At 32.7% G+C, this 25,000-nt stretch overlaps 1 protein-coding gene and 1 long non-coding RNA gene across 4 annotated transcripts in view; one reads left to right on the top strand and one right to left on the bottom strand.

Moving 5' to 3' along the window:
* Positions 1 to 25,000, top strand: part of LOC136850822 (putative neural-cadherin 2) — a 774,623-nt gene that overhangs the window by 140,366 nt on the left and 609,257 nt on the right. The window lies entirely within an intron of this gene.
* The window catches only part of LOC136850823 (uncharacterized), a 206,472-nt gene that overhangs the window by 90,392 nt on the left and 91,080 nt on the right, over positions 1 to 25,000 (bottom strand). Inside the window, exon 5 of the long non-coding RNA XR_010856759.1 lies at positions 22,030 to 22,114. This is a non-coding gene — a long non-coding RNA (uncharacterized lncRNA). The remainder of the gene's footprint in view (positions 1 to 22,029; positions 22,115 to 25,000) is intronic.

The following is a 25,000-nucleotide window of genomic DNA, read 5'->3' as shown; positions in this document are numbered from 1 at the left end:
TCCCTATGGTAAAGGGAGTCGTGAATAAAGGGGGAATAGTTTGAAGTATACGTTACTAATAGTTTCTTCGAAGTAATTGGGTGGATTTTAAAGTTCATTATTTTGCATTAAAGTACGTGAATGTTTTCATTATTTTCCAGTAGACGCTGTAATGGATGTCCACAGATATATAATATATATATATATATATATATATATATATATATATATATATATATATATATATATATATATATATATATATATATATATATATATATATATTCGATGCAATTATGTTAGCATTACAAAATAGCCTTTCATGGGCACTGTAGAGAAATGGAAAGGTAATGATTGCCTCATAGAAATCTGCAATTCGTTCCTGAAGTTATTTGTCTAAACAATCATAGGAATTATGAATTCCTAAACTGCCTTCGGAGAACAAATCATTACATCAAAAATATGAAGTGTTCAGGGATTCATTTAATTTGCATTACGACTGTAAAAAATTCGACGAAGTTATTACTGAATTTACGTAACAATAGCAAATATTAGAAGGAATTGCAAAATAAAATAATCCAAGTCCTGTAAGCTCCCGAACAATCATAAAAAACAAAAATTGACTGAACAAATAAGAATAAAAAGAGATAATTGAAGTGATAGAAGGAATGACTGAGCAACAGCAAAAACAAAACTTAAGTAACTGAAATAGATATGAATTGAAAACAAGTAAAATATGCACCGAAGTTTCTTCGGCGCAATCGAGTTTTCTGTGCAGTCGGTACAGCGTATAATCAAGGCCAACCGAAAACTTTTCTATCTTTTGGAGTCTCGGTATAATGCTGTATGAGCCGCGGCCCATAAAACTGTAACTACGGCCGGTGGTGGCCTATCCTATATCGTTGCCAGAGGCACGATTATGGTTAAATTATCCTTAAATCAAATAAACACTCCTGAGCCTAGAGGGCTGCAATTTAGTATGTTTGATGATTGGATGATGGATGATCAACATACCAATTTGCAGCCCTGCAGCCTCAGTAGTTTTTAAGATCTGGGGCGGACAGAAAAAGTCCGGAGAGAATAGTGCGCGGACGGACAGACAAAGCCGACTCAATTTTTATCTTTTACAGAAAACTAAAAATAAGAAAACTGAAGTAGGTATGACGTCCGAAATCCATCGTTGTTGCACAGAATTTCTTACACAAAGACCCGGCAGTATATATTCCCGGGAAGGAGAATGAAGCTTTGCTCAACACTCCAAGAAATACGGGACTATAGCGAAACGCCAACCTAACACTCGAGAAGCAACTTGCCCAGGCAAACAGCGAGCGGGAGAACGAAGATTGGTAAGATGTAGAAACGACCAGGAGATATATATATATATATATATATATATATATATATATATATATATATATATATATATATATATATATATATATATATATATATATATATATATATATATATATATATATATATATATATATATATATATATATAATATATTTAGCCAAGGCCCCAGGAAAAGTAAAAAGAGTACCAAGCGCTTTCGTGTTTTTTCAACACATTTTCGAGGTACATACCTGTGGCCTTACCTCGAAAAAATGTTTTGAAAAGAACACGAAAGCGCTTGGTACTCCTTCTTTTGTTCTTCCTGTGGCCTTGGCTAAATATGTTGTCACGCGCTATTTAGTGACATATAAGCATATATATATATATATATATATATATATATATATATATATATATATATATATATATATATATATATATATATATATATATATATATATATATATATATATATATATATATGTATATATATACTGCATGAATTTATTTATATGTGTGCGTTCGTATATGCATGTAACTGTGTGTGGACTAATTTAGTAATATGATTTCTATAATAATGCTTTAGGCAGCTGTGATCATTACAGATCCTTCCATCCTGAACCCGCGAATTGAAATTCTTGGTAGCTTTATTTTCATCTATTATGGACCATGTTTTTTTAAATAGCTTTTGAAAATGGTCTTTTCTTTTCATTAATTCATCACTTTTCACGAAATTATAGCAACAATTCTTTCCTCTGTAACTCCGTAAACATTTAGAAAAAAAAAAATCTTCAGGCACATTCAAGATTTTTTTCAAAAAATTTTCTCATTTTTTCATAATGTTTCGTTTAATCACTTGTCCTTGGAAACATTTGCAATTACGGCATCCGTTTCTCCATAACATCACATTCCACGCTCTAATTACGATACGAGAAAACAATGCTCTTTGTGCTCGCGGAAGCATAACACATTCAGTATCAGAGAGATTTTTTTTTTCATCTAGCATCGTTCATTCCATGAAATCATTTGGGACACTAAAATGCTAGACCCTAAATTACAACCTTTTTAATTTTTCAATTTTTTTTCTTTTGTCTGTTTCCCAAAATTCATTTGGAATTGTTTCCTAAAAACGGGCTCATCGTAACTGATTAATCTACATCTCTAAGCATTGTCACATACATCTGGCTTTTGGTTTTCCTTAATTAGTAAAAAAAAAAAAAAAAAATGGAATCAGGCAGGTTTTACCTCTACACCATATTTTTGGTTTTACTAAACCTGGCAATTCCTTCCATTTTGATCAAGTAAAACGTCCATACACTGAAACACCATATCTGAAAAATAACTTATTCAGTCACCAACAGCTACTCTCTCTCTCTCTCTCTCTCTCTCTCTCTCTCTCTCTGACGTAAACAGAGAGGGTCACAACACCTTTCACTTGTTTATGCAAATTAGAATCGGTATATTCGGTTTACTTTTCAACGAACGAAAAATACAGCATTTTTGCATTTTTTTAAAGCTATCATACCTGACAAAATATATCATAAAAGATCCCATGTAACAATAACAACATATATCAAAATAACTCAGGTTTAATGTCAGTTGCTACGTTCATTTTTGACAGGAGACGACGAATGCTCAATTGGTCTTCGGCCTAATGGAACGTACTAAAAACAAATAAAAAATAAATATTATTCTCCTCGCATTAAATGCCCTCATATTTCAGTCGCGTTTTGGGGCACTGGCGTAAAGAATCGCTTACGTTAATGGAATACGACCCCCCCAATCCCCACCCCACTCCCGAAATTTATAAGTGACTAGGCACACGTCAGGTTAAGTAAACCCACGCTGAAAAGAATATTATTTTATGGAAGTCAAGACGTTCTTGGTGACATGATTTTATCAAAACCGTCTAGTCGCTTTTGGTGAGGTTTTGTATGGTGACTGATATGAGATTCTTGAAATGTGTTTGTATATATATATATATATATATATATATATATATATATATATATATATATATATATATATATATATATATATATATATATATATATATATATATATATATATATATATATATATATATGTGTGTGTGTGTGTGTGTGTGTGTGTGTGTGTGTGTGTGTGTGTGTATGCCTATGTGCTTGTATGTGCTTATGCTCTTTTCACAATTGCTTAACAAAATCCGTGAAAGCTCACTGTGCCATCTCATGGCCTTTTGGTTAATTTTAAATAATTATAACAATAATTGTAATTAAACTTACAATAATTATAATAACCAAAACACTAACAAAAGTACTTATGAACGAACGCCTACAATTAATCAAACTAGATTCACTAAAATGGAAGTCACTATGTAGATCTACAGAGCATGCACTGATGAAATAATTCTGCGAGAGAGAGAGAGAGAGAGAGAGAGAGAGAGAGAGAGAGAGAGAGAGAGAGAGAGAGAGAGAGAGAGAGAGAATATGGATTGCGAAAATTACGCTGTCAGAAGCAGGCTAGCAACCATCGAACGAGCCTGAACGGGTATACGGAAAATTGCTTATTAAATGTATGATTAGGCATAGCCAAGATCTTTCGTTTATCCGTCACGAACTTTCATCCGTTCAAATTTACGATTTGTCTGGTTTTTTTTTCTGTAAAAGAAAACTATTTTTCCGGCTTTGTCTGTCCGTCCGCACTTTTTTCTGCCCGAAATCTTTCTGTCCGCCCTCAATCTTAAAAACTACTGAGGCTAGAGGGCTGCAAATTGGCATGTTGATCATCCACCCGCCAATCATCAAACATACCAAACTGCAGCCCTCTAGCCTCAGTAGTTTTTATTTTAATTAAGGTTAAAGTTAGCCATAATCGTGCTCCGGCAACGATATAGGATATGCCACCACAGGGCCGTGGTTAAAGTTTGTAAAGCATTGTTTCAGAGTGTTTTTTTCTATATCTTCTAATATTTAAAAACCAAGGCATGTGGTTTATTCAGTTTTTTTCCTAAATCTTCTAATACTTAAGAATTTCTGAGGCCTTTATCCACAGTATATTTTTCGAAATCTTTTGCAAATTTAGAATTTGTAAAAGATTCCGAAAATGTGCTCTGGATAAAGGCTTCAGAAATAAACAGAATTTTCATATGTCTTTATTTCTCCTATGATTAAAGATTTCAAAAAATACACCTTCGATAAAGGCTTAGAAATAAACAGAATTTCCACTTATCTTTATCCTGGACTGGTAGAAGATATAAAAACAACATGCTGTGGATAATGGGCTTTAGATATAAGCAGCATTTCCAACATTATTCTTACTGTGAATTCTCAAAAGATTTTGGAAAAATACACTGTGCATAAATGCTTTAGAAACAAATAGCATTGCCACATATATATTATTTATTCTGAAGTGTTATGAGAGATCTTGAGAATTCTATGGATAAAGGCTTTGGAAATAATCAGAATTTTCAAATATAATCTTTAATCTAACTAGACAGATTAAAAAATAATAAAATTCTACAACCAGGAAAGAAATTTCTACAACCAAACAGCATTTACCTCTCTGTGGAAATATCATTATCATAGAAAATCACAAAAAAATTATATAAAAACCTCTTGAATATTAGACAGATCTAAAAAAAGTCTGGATAATGGATCTACAGCCAAACCTTGGGAAATATCTGTATCATAAAAAATCACCCCAAAAAATTTAATAAAAATCTCTCGAATATTAGACAGATTTAAAAAAATTTCTGGAAAATGCAGATCATCTCGATAATGCAAAAGAATATCACCTCCCGTGGAGAGAGAGAGAGAGAGAGAGAGAGAGAGAGAGAGAGAGAGAGAGAGAGAGAGAGAGAGAGAGAGAATATCGCTTTTGGATGATTAAAAGCCGGTTATTTTTTATATGAATTTACTGTGGAATATAATTCATGATACAAAAATCTTAATGTGTTAAGGAACAATTAGAAGGACTGAGAGGTGAAATATAACAATATTCAGCACAATTATTTTCTAAAAGTCAACTGAACAATAAAGAAAAGGTCACTAGAAAATCAAACAAATGAAAAATTTAACGATCTTGGTAAATATCTTTATCATAGAAAATCACTCCCCCCCCCCAAAAAAAAAATCTCGATTAGTAGACAGATAGAAAAAAAAAATCTGGATAATGGCTCTACAACCAAACAGCATTCATTACTCTGGGGAAATAACTTGATCATAGAAAATCATCGCCCCCACCCCCAACACAAAATAAAAATTTCTCGAATATTGTTGGATGATCAGCGTCAGTTTACTTTTACATCTGCAAATGAGAAATTAGTTATTCAAAACAGGAAATTGTGCTGCAAGCGATCCTCTATCACAAAACATTACAGCGAATCCTAATGACTGCTGCAGCAATATGGCGCAGCAATTCGACAATTTTCCAATTCCACTCGATTAAATGATGGTGAAAAAAAAAAATACATTCGTTTATCTGATATTTTGGTTTTAACTGTATTACGTGGTTGAGTGTATTTTGCGTTTCACTTCACAAAATTACTTTTTTTGTTATTTTCTCCCCTTTACTTTTATCATTATCCAAAAAGGGATTTTTCATTTGTTTGATATTCTAGTGACTTTTCTTTATAGTTCAGTTGACTTCTAGAAAATAATTGTGCTGAATATTGTTATATTTCACCTTCCAGCCCTTCTAATTATTCCTTAACACATTAAGATTTTAGTATCATGAATTATATTCCACAGTAAATCCATATAAAAAATAACCGGTTTTTAATCATCCAAAAGCGATATTCTCTCTCTCTCTCTCTCTCTCTCTCTCTCTCTCTCTCTCTCTCTCTCTCTCTCTCTCCACGGGAGGTGATATTCTTTTGCATTATCGAGATGATCTGCAGGAAAAACTTCTGCACCAGCGACCCGGGATTATCTTCTGTTGATAAATTCTTTAAAGATACCAAAAGACCGCCGAAATGCCAAGCTGTTGGGATATTATTATTATTATTATTATTATTATTATTATTATTATTATTATTATTATTATTATTATTATTATTATTATTAGCAAGTTGGTGATTATTTTTCTAAAGCAATTTTTACCTTGATTTTCATTTCAAGCTAAGTCCAAAAATTCTCTCTCTCTCTCTCTCTCTCTGCTATTTTCTTGATGGAACTGAGGTAATATCGTATTATTTTTTTTCACATATTTATCCAATTACTGCTAAACATAAGTCCCAGAGGGGTGAAAATTGAATCATAATAGTTTATTTTTTATATATACTTCACTTTTTCTTAAGTCAGTCGTAATTCTTCAACATCTTTATAAGTGTCAATATCATGCCCGTTAATTTCCTACGCCTAGCACAGGCGCGAAAATGTGCACACCATCGCAATCCAAATATATACACATCCAGCCACACATCTGTACATGTAAATTAGGGCTTTGAGTATTCCATGTGTATATTCATGCAATTCATTGTCATTCAATATTTACACATAAAAACATTTACGAATTTACGAGAGTAATCTTAACTGTCCGTTTACTATTGATTGATAATTTCAAGAAATTTTTGCTCACATTCTAAAAACAATATTTAAAAACAATGTTAGCAAAAACTGCTAACATTCTAAGAACAATGCTTACAAACATTGTTAGGGAGAATTACTAACATTTTGAGACCAATGTTTAAAAACACTTGCCAGCATTCTAAGACTAATACTTGAAAACAATGTTAGCAAAAATGCTAACATGCTAAGACGAATAATTAAAAACAATGTTAGCTTAAAAACAATGTTAGCAAAAATTGCTAACATGCTAAGACAAATATTTAAAAACAATGTTAGCAAAAACTGCAAAATTCTGAGACCACTGCTTTAAAACAATGTTAGCAAAATTACAAACATTCTCAGACCGTTGCTTGTTAGCAAAAATTGGTGATATTCTAAAACCAAAAATTAAAAACCATGTTAGCAAAAGTTGCTAACATTCTACGACCAATGTTTAAAACCAATGTTGGCAAAAATTAACAACATTCCAATACTAATATTTAAAATTAGTTAGCAAAAACTGCTAACATTCCAAGACCCATGTTTAAAAGCAATATTAGCAAAAATTGATAACATTCTAAAACCAACAATGAAAGACAATGTTAGCAAAAACTGACAACATTCCAATGACAATGTTTAAAAATAGTTAGCTAAAATTGCTAACATTCCAAGACCAATGTTTAAAATGAATGTTAGCATAAATAGCTAACAGTCTGCGAAGAATTATTAAAAAGAATATCAGCGAAAACTGCTAACATTTTAAGACCAACAATTGAAAATAAAAACAAACAATTTGCACAAACTGTAACTGACAGAACGCGTTATCAAGAGCCATAACTCAGAGGGCAATTTTCATATCTTAGTGTCTCTAATTAATTACCCTTTTATCAGCCTCGCTGATTAGTTTTCATAGCATCAGTCTTCCGATATATTATGATCACCTGGATATTTATGATAATGACCCTACTACTTAGCCCTATTCAATAAACATTTATTTTGAGATTGGTGAATTCTATATATATATATATATATATATATATATATATATATATATATATATATATATATATTACATACATATAAATATATATATATATATATATATATATATATATATATATATATATATATATATATATATATATGTGTGTGTACATGAAATGTTCAACACAAGGGTCAAACAAGCAAGAAACCCATCATCAAATTCGTCTCACAGAAGCTTCATGGAAACAAAAAAAATGAAGAAAAAGTGATAAAATAAGAGGAACGGAAGGGACAATCGTATCCTATACCATTCGTAAAATATGAATATGAATAAAATATCAGATAATGGAAAGGAAGTGGATGATTTACCATCAATGTGACCACATACGACAAAATTTTCCAAAAAAATCGAACGGATAAATTACGTTGTTATTCTACTCCTAATTACTAATGGGTAATTAATGAATGTTAATTCAGACCATAAATCATTTCGTAGGATCATAATGGATAGAGTGGGGGGCCTTCGTTTAATGACTGGACTTATTAATATAATGTTCCAACCGGAAAAGGTAATTGGCAGAAATTGTTGTGCTAATTGGTTTACGCATTTTATATGACTTTCTTTTACAAAACGCTTTTGATTTTTATTTACGGTTGTAACATGCATAAATAAATGTCGATGTTCTAATGCCATCCGGGAGACGGATATGTAATTTTGTTTAAATAAAGAAATTCAAGATTATATAAAATAATTTCAGCCTGGTTATGAAATATCCTTTACATTTATGATGAATATTAAAATTTATTATTTGAAACATTTGTTTTACGATTATGCTATTATGAAACACGGCTGTATACCTCTCTATGCTAACAAGTAAAATGATAAAACAAGTAAAAAATGCGCCGAACTTTCTTCGGAGCAATCGAGTTTTCTTTACAGCCAATACATCGTATAATCAAGGCCACCGAAAACAGATCTATCTTTCGGTGGTCTCGGTATAATGCTGTATGAGCTGCGGTCCATGACAGTTTAACAACGGCTCGGTGGTGCCAGATGCACGATTATGGCTAGCTTCAACCTTAAATAAAATAATCACTACTGAGGATAGAGTGCTGCAATGTGGTATATTTAATTTTTGGAGAGTGGATGATCAACATACTAATTTGCAACCATCGAGCCTCAGTAGTTTTTAAGATCTGAGGGCGGACAGAAAAAGTGCGGTCAGAAAAAAGTTCGGACGGACAGACAAAGCCGGCACAATAGTTTTCTTTTCAGAAAACTAAAAAAGTCGATTTTAGTTTTTTTTTTTTTTGCATTTTTTAAAGTGCGTATAAAGACACACGAGAAGGGACAATGAAAGTTGATAAAAACAGTACAAGCAAAAAAGATTATAAGAAACCTTCTCTTAACTGACAAATAATAATAATGATACGGGATATATTAATATAAAAAACATTTCCTCAACTGATAAATGACTATTTATCAGTTGAGGAAATGTTTCTCATACTAATATATTCCGTTTTATTTTTATTATTTGACAGTTTAGAGAAGGTTTTTTTTGTAAAAAAGATTATAAGAAAACTTCTCTAAACTGACAAATAATAATAATAATAAAACGGGATATATTAGTATAAGAAACATTTCCTCAATTGATAAATGACTATTTATCAGTTGAGGAAATGTTTTTCATACTAATATATCCCGTTTTATTATTATTATTTGTCAGTTTAGAGAAGGTTTCTTATAATCTTTTTTGCTTGTACTGTTGTCGATACATTAACTATAAAATTATCATTATTATTTTTGTTTAAGTTTTTATCAACTTTCATTGTCCCATTAAAAACAAAGATTACCACCAGAAACCTTAAATGGTTTTAGTTTATACAATATTTTATACAATTTCCAAATAATTTCCATTTCCCAAATAGTTTATGCAATTCCAAAATAGTTGATTCAGTTCCATAATATTTTACACAATTTCCAAATAGTTTTAACAATTCCCAAATATTTTTATACATTTCCCAAATAGTTTACAAAATTCCAAGATAGTTTAAACTATTCCCAAATAGTTTATACAATTCCCAAATAATTTATACTATTCCCAAATAGTTTATAATTTCCCAAATAGCTTATACAATTTCCAAATAGTTTATGCATTTCCAAATAGTTTATACAATTCCCAAATAGTTTATATAATTCTCAAATAGTTTATACAATTCACAAATAGTTTATACAATTCACAAATAGTTTATATAATTTCCAGAATGTTTATAAAATTCCCAAATAGTTTATACAATTCCCAAATAGCTTACACAAATTTCAAAAAGTTTATGCAATTCCCAAATAGTTAACACAATTCCCATATAGTTTATACATTTCCCAAATAGTTTATAAAATTCCCAAAAAGTTTCTATAATTCCCAAATAGTTGATACAATTCCCAATTTATTGATGCTATTCCCAAATAGTCTATGCATATTCAAATAGTTTATAAAATTCCCAAATAGTTCATACAATTCCCAAATAGTTTATACCATTCCCAAAAAACTTATACAAATCCCAAATAGTTTATAAAATAATTATAGCATTCCCAAAAAGCTTATACAATTCCCAGATAGTTTATACAATTTCAGCCTTCCACACACAGCAAATAAACAGGCAATAACCGGTCCATTACACTGTAGGTTATTCGCGATGAACGTTTCACAGTGCATGGCTGGTTTCATATGTACAGTGAGAGTGGTCTCTATGGCAACTGGCACCTCTATCATATATACATTAAGCGAAAGTGCCCAGTACTGAGCAAGTGGATGGAAAACGATTATCTTTAGTTTTCATGGCTATTTATTAATGGATTGTGTTATCAAAAGAGTTAGGAAATGATATCAGGATTTCAATGGAGACATTTTGTGTTAAAAAACGCAAGCTGAAAGCTGAATGGTGTTGATACCTGGGAGGAACCTACCAAATCTCACTGGGAAGAGAATTCCCCCACGTTCATACCTCGGAAGAACAAAATATACATTATCATTGAGAAGAGAACTGTCTACAGACCAAAGAGAATGAAAGCTAAAAGGAAGATAAGGAATAATAAGACTACCAGAAGCAATGGAAGTCAGGGTAGTTTTTCGGCCAAAGGAGGTAACTCCTTTGTAAGGAAGCACTTCAAATGAAGTACTTTACTTTACAGACTATAATGTTAATTAACAATCCGTAGAATAAACAGTAAGTTGCTATGAAAAATCACGTCTTTGTAGATAAAATATTACTGTGTAAATGGATTCTATATCAGACTATCCTGCATGGGAATGAAAAATACAGTTTTTCCAGCATATGTCATACATATGTACAGTATATGCGGAGTTAAAAAGACAATTGGAAAGCTTTTATGGATATCAAGGGGTAAGTCACGGAAGCTATAGGTTGAAATGGGACATGGTTAATGAAACAAAACACTATATCGATTTTTATGAAAAGAGTTAGCATCACCATACGAATTTTTGACCAGAAACGTAGTGTAACTATTGTGATTTTTTGTGTATCAGTGCAGCAACACTACACAGATTTTTATGAAGGAATGAATAGCTATATAGATTTTGGCAATGAGAGTGAAGTTTTAGCTTTGGAATAAAAAAAAAGACTGCTTTTTTTTAATCAACCATATGCGAGTAAATACCTACATGATTCCACTAATACAACAACTGATTAAATATTTTCGTTATTATTGAAAGGTGAATGGCTCACGTTATTTCAAAATGTTTGAACAAGTATATCTTATTTTTACAACATTAATTGCTCTCCAAACCATAATGGAAAACATATAAACAACCTCTGACATAATTTGGCATCCATTACTTACTTGAATCTCTCATAAATGAAAATCATAACATGAGCTAAACTATACAATAAAAAAAATTACTGTCATTATAATTAACACTTAGTTTTTATTGCAAGATATTTATTAATCCAAATTTATGATCACTCCTGGAATGGAATATAGAGATTAGGCTAAAGGCCAAGCACTGGGACCTATGAGGTCATGAAAGGAAAATTGAGAGTAAAAGGTTACAAAGGTGTAACAGGAGGAAAATTGCTGATGCACTATGAAATAATCGTTGGGAGAGAATGGATGGCAAGACAGATGAAAGATAATATGAAATGAGGTACAATAAAAGGAATGAAAGGGGTTGCAGCTAGGGGCCGAAGGGAAGCTGCAAAGAACCTTTGATAATGCCTACAGTGAACCCCGCGAGGTGCACTAACGGCACTATCCCCCTACGGAGAATGTCACTCCTACAATCTACAACAATATACATTTCCACGAACTCCGAGGTACGGCAGAAAAATGACCAAAACACTGCAAAATCATTGCATGATCTCGAAACGTATGCTGACGACTTTGTTTACAAGTGTGAAACGCGTCAGTAAAGAATGAAAACCTAGTTGCGTTTTTCTCGCCACAAAGGAAAAAAAGGACGTTGAGCGGAGGTTTGTAAATACTCGTAAATACTGGTAAACAACAAGATAGGCAACACGAGTTATTTCATTCTTCAGAACCTAAGTTTTTTGTTATTTTTATAAATCTGTTTTGTCATTAATTGCAGTATTTATTTAAGAGATGTGATGGACGATAATCAACAGTACTGGCTCTCAGTGACAAAATATCTGTGTTGCCATTCCGAACCCGTTATAAAATTTCTCTCCCTCTCAAAACCTAAGTTATTTTTTTTAGTTTTATAAACCTGTTTTGTCATTAATTGCAGTAATTAATTATGTGATATGATGGACGATAATCAACAGTACTGGCTCTCAATGACAAAATATCTGTATTGCGATTCCGAAACCGTTATAAAATCTCTCTCTCTCAAAACCTAAGTTTTTGTTATTTTTATAAACTTGTTTTGTCATTAATTGCAGTATTTATTTATGTGATATGATGGACGATAATTAACAGTACTGGCTCTCAGTGACAAAATACCTGTGTTGCCATTCCGAAACCGTTATAAAACCTCTCTCTCTCTCTCTCTCAAAACCTAAGTTATTTTTTTTATTTTTATAAACCTGTTTTGTTATTAACTGCAGTATTTATCTGTGATATGGTGGACGATAATCAACAGTACTGGCTCTCAATGACAAAATATCTGCATTGCCATTCCGAAACCGTTATAAAATCTCCCCTCTCTCAAAACCTAATTTTTTTGTTATTTTTATAAACTTGTTTTGTCATTAATTGCAGCATTTATCTGTGATATGGTGGACGATAATCAACAGTATCGGCTCTCTGTGACAAAATACCTGTGTTGGCATTCAGAAACTCTTATTAGTAATGTTTTATAAAGCTCTCTCTCTCTCTCTCTCTCTCTCTCTCTCTCTCTCTCTCTCTCTCTCTCTCTCTCAAACACACACACACTACTTTCCAGCACTCACTAACTTTTGTTTTAAATAACTTTGAAAAGAGAACAAAGTAAGTTTCAACTTGGTACATTCGAAACCATTTGTTCCTTCGTCTATCTGTAATCAAAGGAGCGATGGTATAGCGAATAAAAACCTGCAAAAAATATATAAAATAAAAAGGAAATATAACTCAATCAGGAGATTTCACAGCCCACATTACACTTTCCATTCTTGAACATTTCACCACCCTCAAAAAATCCTCATAACCTGGTTTTTTTTTATTTCCTTTTTTCATTATTTCCTTTTTTTTTTTTATTTCTTCGAGTTCTTTCCCATTTTCCAAAGTGCAAGGGAGGCGCAGAATTCTATGCTGGACTTTCCTCCAAAGTCCTTTTTTCAGAACATTACACAATTCAAGGAAAGCGAATGGAGCAGAGACGGGAGAAATGGAGGAACAAAAATTGCTGTGAAAAGAAAAGTGTTTTATCTCTTGTTCGCTTCCTCTTCATATTTCCTTCTTCTTTTTTTCTTGACATGAAAGTCTTTTTTTTCAGGTTAAAATTCATATTTACTTACACCGAATGTTGAATTCATCAGAGTGTATCTTAATCTATTATTAGGTCTACACTGATAGTTTGTATTGCCGGATTTGTCCGTCCGTCCGCACTTTATTCTGTCCGCACTTTTCTCCGTCCGCCCTCAGACCTTAAAAACTACTGAGGCTAGAGGGCTGCAAATTGGTACGTTGACCATCCACCCTCCAATCATCATACATACCAAACTGCAGCCCTCTAGCCTTGACAGCTTTTATTTTATTTTAATTAAGGTTAAAGTTAGCCATAATCGTGCCTCTGGCAACGTTATAGGATAGGCCACCACCGGGCCGTGGTTAAAGTTTCATGGGCCGCCGCTCTTACAGCATTATACCGAGACCACCGAAAGGTAGATCTATTTTCGGTGGCCTTGATTATAGTCTGTAGTGGCTGTACAGGAAACTCGATTGTGCAGAAGAAATTTCGGCGCATTTTTTACTTGTGATTATCAACTTCTGAATTTTTTTTCTCTTGGCCAAATTTCCTTTTTTATTTACATCGCACATTGAACTCATTAAAACATACTTTAACTTTCAGTCACTATTATACTGGAAGGAAGGACATCCAATACTTTGATCAACTTCATAACATTATTGCCTTTGCAACTCGTATGTAGATGCAAGATGACTGTAATGATGATAAAAACAGTTCGCTTACTTTGTGTGCCTGTAATTTTTATTTTGGTAAAATCATTTCAAAGTTATATACTTAAATTATATAAATTTTCGTCATTAAGTGTGATAAAATGCATTCTTAAAATTAGCGTTTTCAGAAAGCATAATATATATATATATATATATATATATATATATATATATATATATATATATATATATATATATATATATATATATATATATATATATATATATATATATAAACTCTCGAAAAAATATCAAATCCTTTTTCCATTTTATGTGACGCATTATACAAATGCAACGGGAACAAAAACAATTTATAAGCATTATCTGAGTAACTAATAAACGGCATGAGAGTGTATTTTTAGAACATGGATCATTTACAAGTGCCGCGAACAAAAAAAAAAAAAACAGAGGAATTACCTATTATGAATCAGCCTGACGGCGATATTTCAAAACCAAGTATATATTACTCACATTTTTTTTTGTAATTGTACTGTGGATTCCATATAACCCTCAAAAATTGCCGTAATAAACAACCACTAATGTTCTGTACAATTTTGGGCAGCGTGATATTAGGTGGCCCGTATATTTCCCAGTGACCAATTTTTCCGACCAAATACGAGATAATGGATTTTTTTGGGGGGGGTTAAATATTAAAAAAGGAAATTACGAATTTCCGATTATTTTGTTATAGGGACGTGTGAGTACCATAATGCACAGCAGTCTATAGAATTGCAAAGTATAAAAGAACTTTTAAATTATGAAGAATCTTAAGTAATTTCTTTGAAAGATCGGAACTGGCACGTAAGTTAGTTGATATATTACGAGGTAAATAAGAGAGAGAGAGAGAGAGAGAGAGAGAGAGAGAGAGAGAGAGAGAGAGAGAGAGAGAGAGAGAGAGAGGAGGAGAAGAAGAAGAAGAATTTCAGCGCAAATTCCTAATGTACTATCTTAGAGAGAGAGAGAGAGAGAGATAATTTCGGCGCAAATGCTTAACTGGGATCCTTGTACATCATCTTAACAGCTGTACATAAAACCTCGCAGGAATTATAGACTTAATTATGATTACCTGGTTTTACCTGAAAAATTTAGTTTCAATCTGGATTGAACTGCATATAGAATTTAGACCGGAGGCCAAGCACTGGGACCACTGAGGTCACTCAGCGCTGAAACTGAAATTGACAGTAAAAGGTTTGAAAGGTGCAACAGGAGGAAAACCTCGCAGTTGCACTATGAATCAATTGTTACGAGAGGGTGGAAGAAAGTTGGCGGAAAGAGAATATGAAAAGAGGTACAGTAAAAGGAACGAAGGGGTTAAAGCTAGGGGCCGAAGGGTTACAGTGCCTACTGCATGATTTCAATTTGGGTGCTTGCAGCACTACAGAAATGCTTATTACCCAACAATCTTAACAGTCCTTGATAAACTTACATCTCCTCAAAGTAACTGTCCCCTTCTTCGTTTTAGACAAAAAACCACTTCCTAAATTTTAAATAAATCTCAATTTTCAATCTCCTTTAATCCTCTAGCAACCGGAGATATTACTAAGTTTGTCCTTCGTGAAACAGAAGTGTTTACAAATCCTCTTTCCTGAATATTTAATCCCCAGCTGCCGATGCCGGGTGATTTGAAATCATTCTGGCTTTGTCCTTTCACTCCATTATTCATAAAGTAGATAGCGCAGCCGAGCGAAAGTAGCTTGATTAATTATTCCTGGTGTGCCTCGTGAATATTGACAGCCTTCCACTGTAAACCGTTTCGTATATCGCAGTCAATTACTTATATCAACAGTATGCAGATGAATGGAAATAATTCTGCGGGTTAAATGGACTTGACGAGACATTATATTCGTAGGTCATTTTTCCTTTTCTTTTTATAATTTATGGCCATTTTGTTGTTGTCGTTTTCCGGCACCTTTGCAAGAAAGAGTGGAAAAGCAGATTTTTAATTAGTAATACCTATTAGCAAAATTGTGGCGTCCCGAAAGGGGGGTTCTTTGCAAACCATTTCTCAAAAGGGATACCAAAACCTCTGTATTAAAAGTAAATACTCAATACTATTAACCCTTGAACAAAAACTATCCACTGTGGACATCCTTTCTCCTTTCAGTAATGATGACCAAAATCACAAACAGATACATTTCATTTTGAGTTTCCGACAAATAAAACAAGTAAACAAAACTCAACTTGCTTTCTAAAAAAGTCTCCAGTCATGCAACCCTACGCCATCTTCCTATCACGCAGTCGGAAAACATATCGCTGCGTAAGCGAGGTTCCTTCTATCGAAGGGGAAACCATCAGCCTCCCATTACACAAAATCAACGTCATCTTCTCCCGTCCTTCAACGCAATTTTGGCTGGATCCGCGAATCTCCCCAATGTTTATTCTGATTCTCCTCGATATCCCATTGTCACCGAATTCTGTGTCAGTGGTGTCGGCCACACGTGAGATATTCTGCATCATTTGACTCTATTTGCATTTGTTTTTTGTTGAGATGGAAAAGTATTCGAGTTTGGGGGTTCCTTCAATATATTTAAGGTTTTCAGACGCGTGTGAGATGCTGGAGAGGAATGTGAAGAAAATTTACCAACTTTTAGATACCAGATACCAGAAAATTGTCTTACATCAAAGGCTTCCATTTACGTGGAAATTATAATTATATCTAGAATTACTTCACTCTATGAAGGGTCTGCACATTTGACAGCTGCCCTCCGAAAGAAGCCATGAAATAGAATTTAAATGATGAAATGCAATCTGCAACAAGGAAAATATGCGTCGAAGTTTCTTCGACGCAATCAAGTTTTCTGCACAGCTGATACAGCGTATAATCAAGGCCACCGAAAACAGACCTATCTTTAGGTGGTCTAGGTATAATGCTGTATGAGGCGCGGCCCATGAAACTTTAACCAGGGCACGGTGGTGGCCTATCATAATCGATGCCAGAAGCACGATTATGGCTAACTTTAACACTTTAACCTTAAATAAAATAAAAACAATTGAGGCCTGAGGGTTCCAATTTGGTATGTTTGATGATTGGAGGATGGATGATCAACATACCAATTTGCAGCCCTCTAGCCTCAGTAGTTTTTAGGATCTGAGGGCGGACAGAAAAAGTGCGGACACAAGAAAGTGCGGACGGACAGACAAAGCCGGCACAATAGTTTCCTTTTACAGAAAACTAAAAGGTGCGTGATGGACTGGAGATGTTGGTGTAGGCCTTCGGGTTCTGACAAACTAACAGAGAAAGATGCTCTACTTTCTTCTTAAGAAAACTTGTTAACAAAAGCATTTTACTTACCTAATTCACAAATGTTCGTATGACAAAAGGAAAACAAAAACCGCCGAACGCAAAGAAGGCCACAGGTGGAAAAGAAAATCAATAAAAGAAGGAACATATTGTGAAATATACATATACTAATTCATGATTTATATATATATATATATATATATATATATATATATATATATATATATATATATATATATATATATATATATATAAGATTATTATCACTTTTGTACGTGATTCATTTATCACACATTACCACAGGTGAAAAATAAGAAACGGGGTGTAGGTCCTGACCGGTTTCGACTGATATATATATATATATATATATATATATATATATATATATATATATATATATATATATATATATATATATATATATATATATATATATATGAACCATAAAACACTATTTAAACGTTGAAACCATAAGGCACTTGTTTCTGTGCCCTGTTCACTGAGTGAACAGGGCACAGAAACAAGTGCCCGAAATATATGGTTTCAATGTTTAAATAGTGTTTTATGGGAATATTACACTGTAGTATTACAGGAAAAGACATTCATATATATATATATATATATATATATATATATATATATATATATATATATATATATATATATATATATATATATATATAAAAACTTACGAATGAACAAGTGAGGAAATAAATGGATACAAACCAGAACAAAAGAACAAAAGAACAGGACTCTAAAGAAAAAAAAAAAAAACAGTCACGTTGACAGGAGGTCATCAATATCTATCATATTTCTTTTAGGTCAAGCCTAAAAATATAGGATCAAAATCCCTACAATATCGTTCGAAAAACGCTGCCTGGCAACTGGGGTATTTTGATTTTAATGTTTTATGGCAAAAAAAGAAAAATACTGTAATCTGTCAAATACTATCATATAAATAATTAATATCAAATGTATAATTTAATTCAGAAGGCAAGACTTATGTCACCTTTCACGTATTTAGTTTTCTCTGACGAAGCATTTCAGAATATCCCGAATTGCTTCGTTCACCATTAGATCCGTTCATTACGAAAGATTTCTACCTATCTTCTTTTTTATCCCAAATTAATTGAATAAGAGCCTCGCCGGCTTAATTAATTCATTTCATCTCGCTTGAAAAAATAATTCCATACGAAAGAGATTTATTGTGAATATATTTTAATTTTATTCTAACGTGGGATCTGTCACGATTTTCAAATGCTAAAATGGATTACCTGATTAAGTCTAATTAATTAATTAATGCCATTTTCTTTGTATTATTTTTATATCAATATGGGTGACTTACGAATAAAATAAAATACTTATTAACTTACCAGGTTCCAGTTCGAAATGTCAAGGGCACTTACGCCTACGGGAAAAAATTCCTGTTAACCCACTAAGCTTTTTTTCTGAAACCCAAATTTCAGCTGTTAGTTCAATTTCTGATTTAGTGACATCAAAATCTATTTTATTCTTCAACGCCAAAAGTGCAAATTCAACGATTCTATCTTTAATCAAATCATTCAGTCCATTGACATGTTGCCTTTTGTTATTATAGCCTATCAGTAATTTTTCCCGTAAGTTAAAAAAATATACAGTGAATTTAGCACATTTTTTCCTCAGTAAGGTTAACAGTTAAGTGTTAATAAGACAAGACCCTGTAGGGGAGTAGTGCCGTCAGTGCACCCCACGTGGTGCACTGTAGGCATTACTTACGGTTCTTTGAAGAGTCCCTTCGACCCCTAGCTGCAACCCCTTTCATTCCTTTTACTGTACCTCCATTCATATTATCTTTCTTCCATCTTGCTATCCACCCTCTCCTAACAATTATTCCATAATGCAAGTGCGAGATTTTCCTCCTGTTACACCTTTCAAACCTACCTACTCTCAATTAGCTTTCCAGCGCTGAATGACCTCATAGGTCCCAGTGCTTGGCCTTTGGCCTAAACTCTATATTCCGTTCCTATACCAGAACGCACAAACTAACAAACTGAAACAAAACCATAACTTCAATTTTTAATTGCCACTGTTGAAAGTGGATGTCATTCATTACATTACATTTCCATTATCACTTAAAAGATTCAGATACAATGGATCTTTCTCCTTTTCCCCATAACCTGGGAATAATAAAACACTTTTTGGATAGAAAATTCTTTCCTGAGCTGACCTGTGAGGAGATCTGGCAACTACTGAGGAAATGAGGGCCAAAGGTATGCAAACAATGGTTTAATTGAAATTGAGAGTGGCAGGAAGACAACGGATGTGTCAAGGAAGACGTTTGAAATAACAAATCTTTTTTTTTTCTCTCTCTCTTTTTGTAATGCTAAGATAAATAACATTTCCTTTAGGTTGCAGTTTCTTATTAACAAAATATATTCTTCGGATGACGTATGTCAATAATAATAATAATAATAATAATAATAATAATAATAATACCTTACCCAAAGAACAGTTGTTGAAAGAAGTGCGGTAATAATAATAATAATAATAATAATAATACCTTACCCAAACAACAACTGTTGAAAGAAGTGTAATAATAATAATAATAATAATAATAATAATAATAATAATAATAATAATAATAATAATAATAATAATAATAATAATGTGCTATATGTCTTGCCAACAACGTTATAAAATTATAATTTTTGTCCAATGGTGAAAGAATATTTATTAATTCTGTTGAGTGGCTACCATCCTTTATCAACTGTTTTTCTATGAAGCAGTTGATAAAAGACGGTACCCGTTCAACACAACTGATAAATTTCTTTCACCATTGGACATAAATGACAATTTTATATTATTATTATTATTATTATTATTATTATTATTATTATTATTATTATTATTATTATTATTATTATTATTATTATTATTATTATCATAGTAAACATCGAAAAATGATATCAGAGACCCTGAAACGTGAATAATTAGCACAAATGATAAATGTCCCCTTATCTGTTTTTAAATTAGATACAATGAATGGCGACCTATTCCCGGGTATAATGTAAGGGTATAATGAAGGTCACGCTGGCCCCCCCACGACTAGCTGGACAGCAATTTAAACAACCCTCTCGATACACAAAGACTCAGGAAGAGAGAGATTACAAACAAGACTTCAAAGTGAGAGAGAGAGAGAGAGAGAGAGAGAGAGAGAGAGAGAGAGAGAGAGAGAGAGAGAGAGAGAGAGAGAGAGGCTAGATCCTCTGGAAGACAGAAAGAGGTGGAGGGAGGTTAGATCCTAAGAGAGAGAGAGAGAGAGAGAGAGAGAGAGAGAGAGAGAGAGAGAGAGAGAGAGAGAAGAGAAGGGTGGAAGGAGGTTGGAACCTGAGCTCTTTTTTTTTTTTTTTTTGCTTTGCCTACGTAATCAAAGCAATGCAATTTTCTACTAACCTGACTACTGCCAGAATTTTAAAGTCCTCCCATTGGCTCAGCTTGTAGGCAGCTCCGTCAACATTTGCCAATCGAGTTTGTTTGGCTTTTTAAAAAGGGGACTTAGTCTCCCCGCTCTGCCTTGCAGGGTGAAATGGCCCATTATACAGGACATATATACTGAGGGCCATCTCAGATGAAATATGTGAGTGAGTGTGTGTATGTGTTTATATACAGTATATATATATATATTATATATATATATATATATATATATATATATATATATATATATATATATATATATATATATATATATATAATATAATAGATAGATATATATATGTATGTATGCATTATATATATATATATATATATATATATATATATATATATATTATATATATATATATATATATATATATATATATATATATATATATATATATATATATATATATATAGCGCTTATACATGTATTTACAGGACTCACATCTATACGAAAACATATCAGGACATTACTGAATATTTCATATGCACTAATTTTCAATAACAACTTCTCAAGAGATATTATTCTATCCTGTTCCCTTTATTTCCATTTCTCCCGGAAAACCCCCGCCAAATTTGCATATATAATGAAAATGTAAGTTATTTTATATAATTTCTAATCAGAATTATTGATCTCGGTGATTATAAATCATTTTTTGAAGAGGGCTCGGATACCGCAAGTGACCTCTCTTATGGATTACCGGGGATTCTTAAATTCTGAATCTATCTTGATTGCATTGTTCTGAGGTGATCATCTTGTTATCGTTATTATATTTTCAAATGCTTCGTTCACCTTTTCAACCGCTTCTTCCAACAATCCATCAGCTAAATTGCCTCCAATGTATATGTATCGTAAAACATTAGGTACTCACTACTGTACATGGAGTCCAGTCTCCCACTGGCCTTCAAGGAAGAGGTTGTACTACAAGGCTGTGGCTTCGGACCGCGCTATTTTTCCTGTAAAGAGAAAACCTAGCTTAGTTTCGAGCCAGACTTTTACCTCAGGAAAAAACTTCAAACACAATGGAAAGTTACTACAGATTTTACAAGTCGACTTTAAAGCATCGTTTCAATTTAATTTGAACGCTTCTCAAAAGGGCAAAAATACAAATATCAGGACTTTCCAAGAAATCGCAGTGAAGCAATCTGTATTGAATCTAGAATTTAGGCAAAAGCCAAGCACTGGGATCTATGAGGTCATTCAGCGCTGAAATGGAAATTGACAGTAAAAGGCTTGTAAAGTGTAACAGGAGGAAAACTCGCAGTATACATAGTGCCTTTCAAGCAAACCAATCAATTTTTGATTTCCCTCCTGTGTATCAAGCGTAAAATCTTATATTGAAACAAGTGTTATCTTGAACTGACGAAAAATTTTACTTAATAAAAGAAATGTGTGATGTCTAAATCGGAAACATTGTTAGTTTAGTCTGTCCAAGAAGGACGACATAATACTAACGAAAGGAAAATGATTTTACAGGTGTCGTGAATATAAAAAGATAAACGTTGTACTTAGCCTACATACACAAAGAGAAACGAACGTACACGAGAGAGAGAGAGAGAGAGAGAGAGAGAGAGAAGAGGGGGAGGGGAGGGGGGGTGGGGTTACGCTAATATGAAACGTCAGGTGTGCGTAAGTAATGGGTATAATTTCCGAGAAGAGGAAGCGCAAAAGAAGTTGATAACAGAAACTTTTTTAAGGAGAAACGAATCTCGATATTTTGTCAGTTTGATACAAACCCTTTTCTGTGTCAGTTTGTAACAAATTCCTTTCTTTGTCAGTTTCAAAGAAATCCATTTCTCTGTCAGTTGGAAACAAACTCTTTTCTTCGTTTGAAACTCATCCCTTTCCTTTTCAGTCTGAAACAAATCCCTTTGTTTATCAGTTTGAAACAAACCCCTTTCCTTGTCAGTAGGAAACAAATCTCTTTCTTTGTCAGTTTGAAACAAATCCCTTTCCTTGTCATTTAAACCCCTTTCTTTGTTTGAAACTAATCCCTTTCCTTGTCAGTCTGAAACAAACCCCCTTTCTTTGTCAGTCTGAAACAAATCCCTTTCTTTGTTGTTTGGAACAAATCTCTTTCTTTGTCAGTCCGAAACAAATCCCTTTCCTCGTCATTTTGAAACAAACTCTTTTCTTTATCAGTTTGAAATAAATCCCCTTCTTTGTCATTTTCAAACAAAACCTTTTCTTTGTGAGTTTGTAACAAATTCCTTTCTTTGTCTGTTTCAAAGAAATCCCTTTCACTGTCAGTTGGAAATAAATCCTTTTCTTTGTCAGTATGAAACAAATCTCTTTCTTTGTCAGACGGAAACAAATCTCTTCCCTTGTCAGCTTGAAACAAATCCCTTTCTTTGCCAGTTTGAAACGAACTCCTTTCTTTGTCAGTTTCAAATAAATCCTTTCTCTGTCAGCTGGAAATAAATCCTTTTCTTCGTCAGCTTGAAACAGACCCCTTTCTCCAATGAGTTTCCAGTGGATAATAAGAGAGTTTAAAATGTCGTTTGTCAAAATTAAATAGACCCAAATGCAAGTTATGATAATAATAAAGAATAATTACATAACACTGAATTTTCAAAAATTCTAGGAAAAGTTTTTTTTTATCATATTATCAATCACCTTTTAATTTCATGAATACTTTATTAACCGAGGCCAAAAAAAAATATACATATTACATCGCTTGAAATGATTACATGAACGTAATATCCTAAATGAATATAATTTTGGTTTTACGGGAGCTTCCTATTATCGTTCTAATAATTGGGAATTTATGAGAAAAATATTATAGGATAGGATGTTTTATTAATTGCAGTGCTCGGATTGAAATTAATAGATAAATTGTAAAGATATTGCTCCTTTTCATATCGCGTTTTAAAGAATTTCTTTTAAATAAGTAAAAAATGCGCCGAGGTTTCTTTGGCGCAATCGAGTTTTCTGCACATTGTATAATCAAGGCCACCGAAAATAGATCTATCTTTCGGTGGTCTCGATATAATGCTGTATGAGCCGCGGCTCATGAAACTTTAACCACGGTCCAGAGGTGGCATATCCTATAACGTTGCCAGAGGCGCGATTAGGGCTAACTTAAACTTTAAATAAAATAAAAACTATTGAGGCCAGAGGGCTGCAATTTGGTATAATTGATGTTTGGAGGGTGGATGATCAACATACCAATTTGCAGCCCTCTAGCCTTAGTAGTTTTTAAGATCTGAGGGCGGACAGACAAAGCCGGCCCAATAGTTTTCTTTTCAGAAAACTAAAAGAAACTGAAGATGTATTTTACTAAATATCGATGGCCTGTTCACACAAAAAACGAAATTAACACATTTTAACATTAAAAAAAAAAAAAAAAAAAAAAAAAAAAAAAAAAACAGCGATTTAAGCTCAATACGTTCCACAGTAAAAATAAATCTATTCGTAATTTTCATTTCTGTCCAAAAAATGGAAAACAATCCAGGAAATGCCAATCGTATTTTAGTCAGTTATCAGATTTTTTTTTTAAATTAATTTTTCATATTCAAACGATTTCATAATGAACTGACTGTAGCCTATGGTATAGACAGAAAAATGTTCATATGATGATTATTTTACGCAATTAAAAAGTAAGGCCTATGGATCATTTTTGTCACCGGAAATGCAAGCTGTTATATCACGTATTTGACAGAATTATTAATTCTAAAAAAATCATATATATATTACTGGTCAAGTGTAAAGCCTCTTTTGCTGACTGGACATTTTGTTTCTGTACATGAGGGTACATATATTTATTAGGACAGTGTTGAATGTAACATATCAAAAGCCGGCTAATATTTAATTCATGAAATGTCAATGAAGGTGCATCATCG

Source organism: Macrobrachium rosenbergii, chromosome 22 (assembly GCF_040412425.1).
Source record: "Macrobrachium rosenbergii isolate ZJJX-2024 chromosome 22, ASM4041242v1, whole genome shotgun sequence".
NCBI lineage: Eukaryota > Metazoa > Arthropoda > Malacostraca > Decapoda > Palaemonidae > Macrobrachium > Macrobrachium rosenbergii.
The sequence above is the reverse complement of the archived record's forward strand: the minus strand, read 5'-3'. Positions and strand labels throughout refer to the sequence as shown.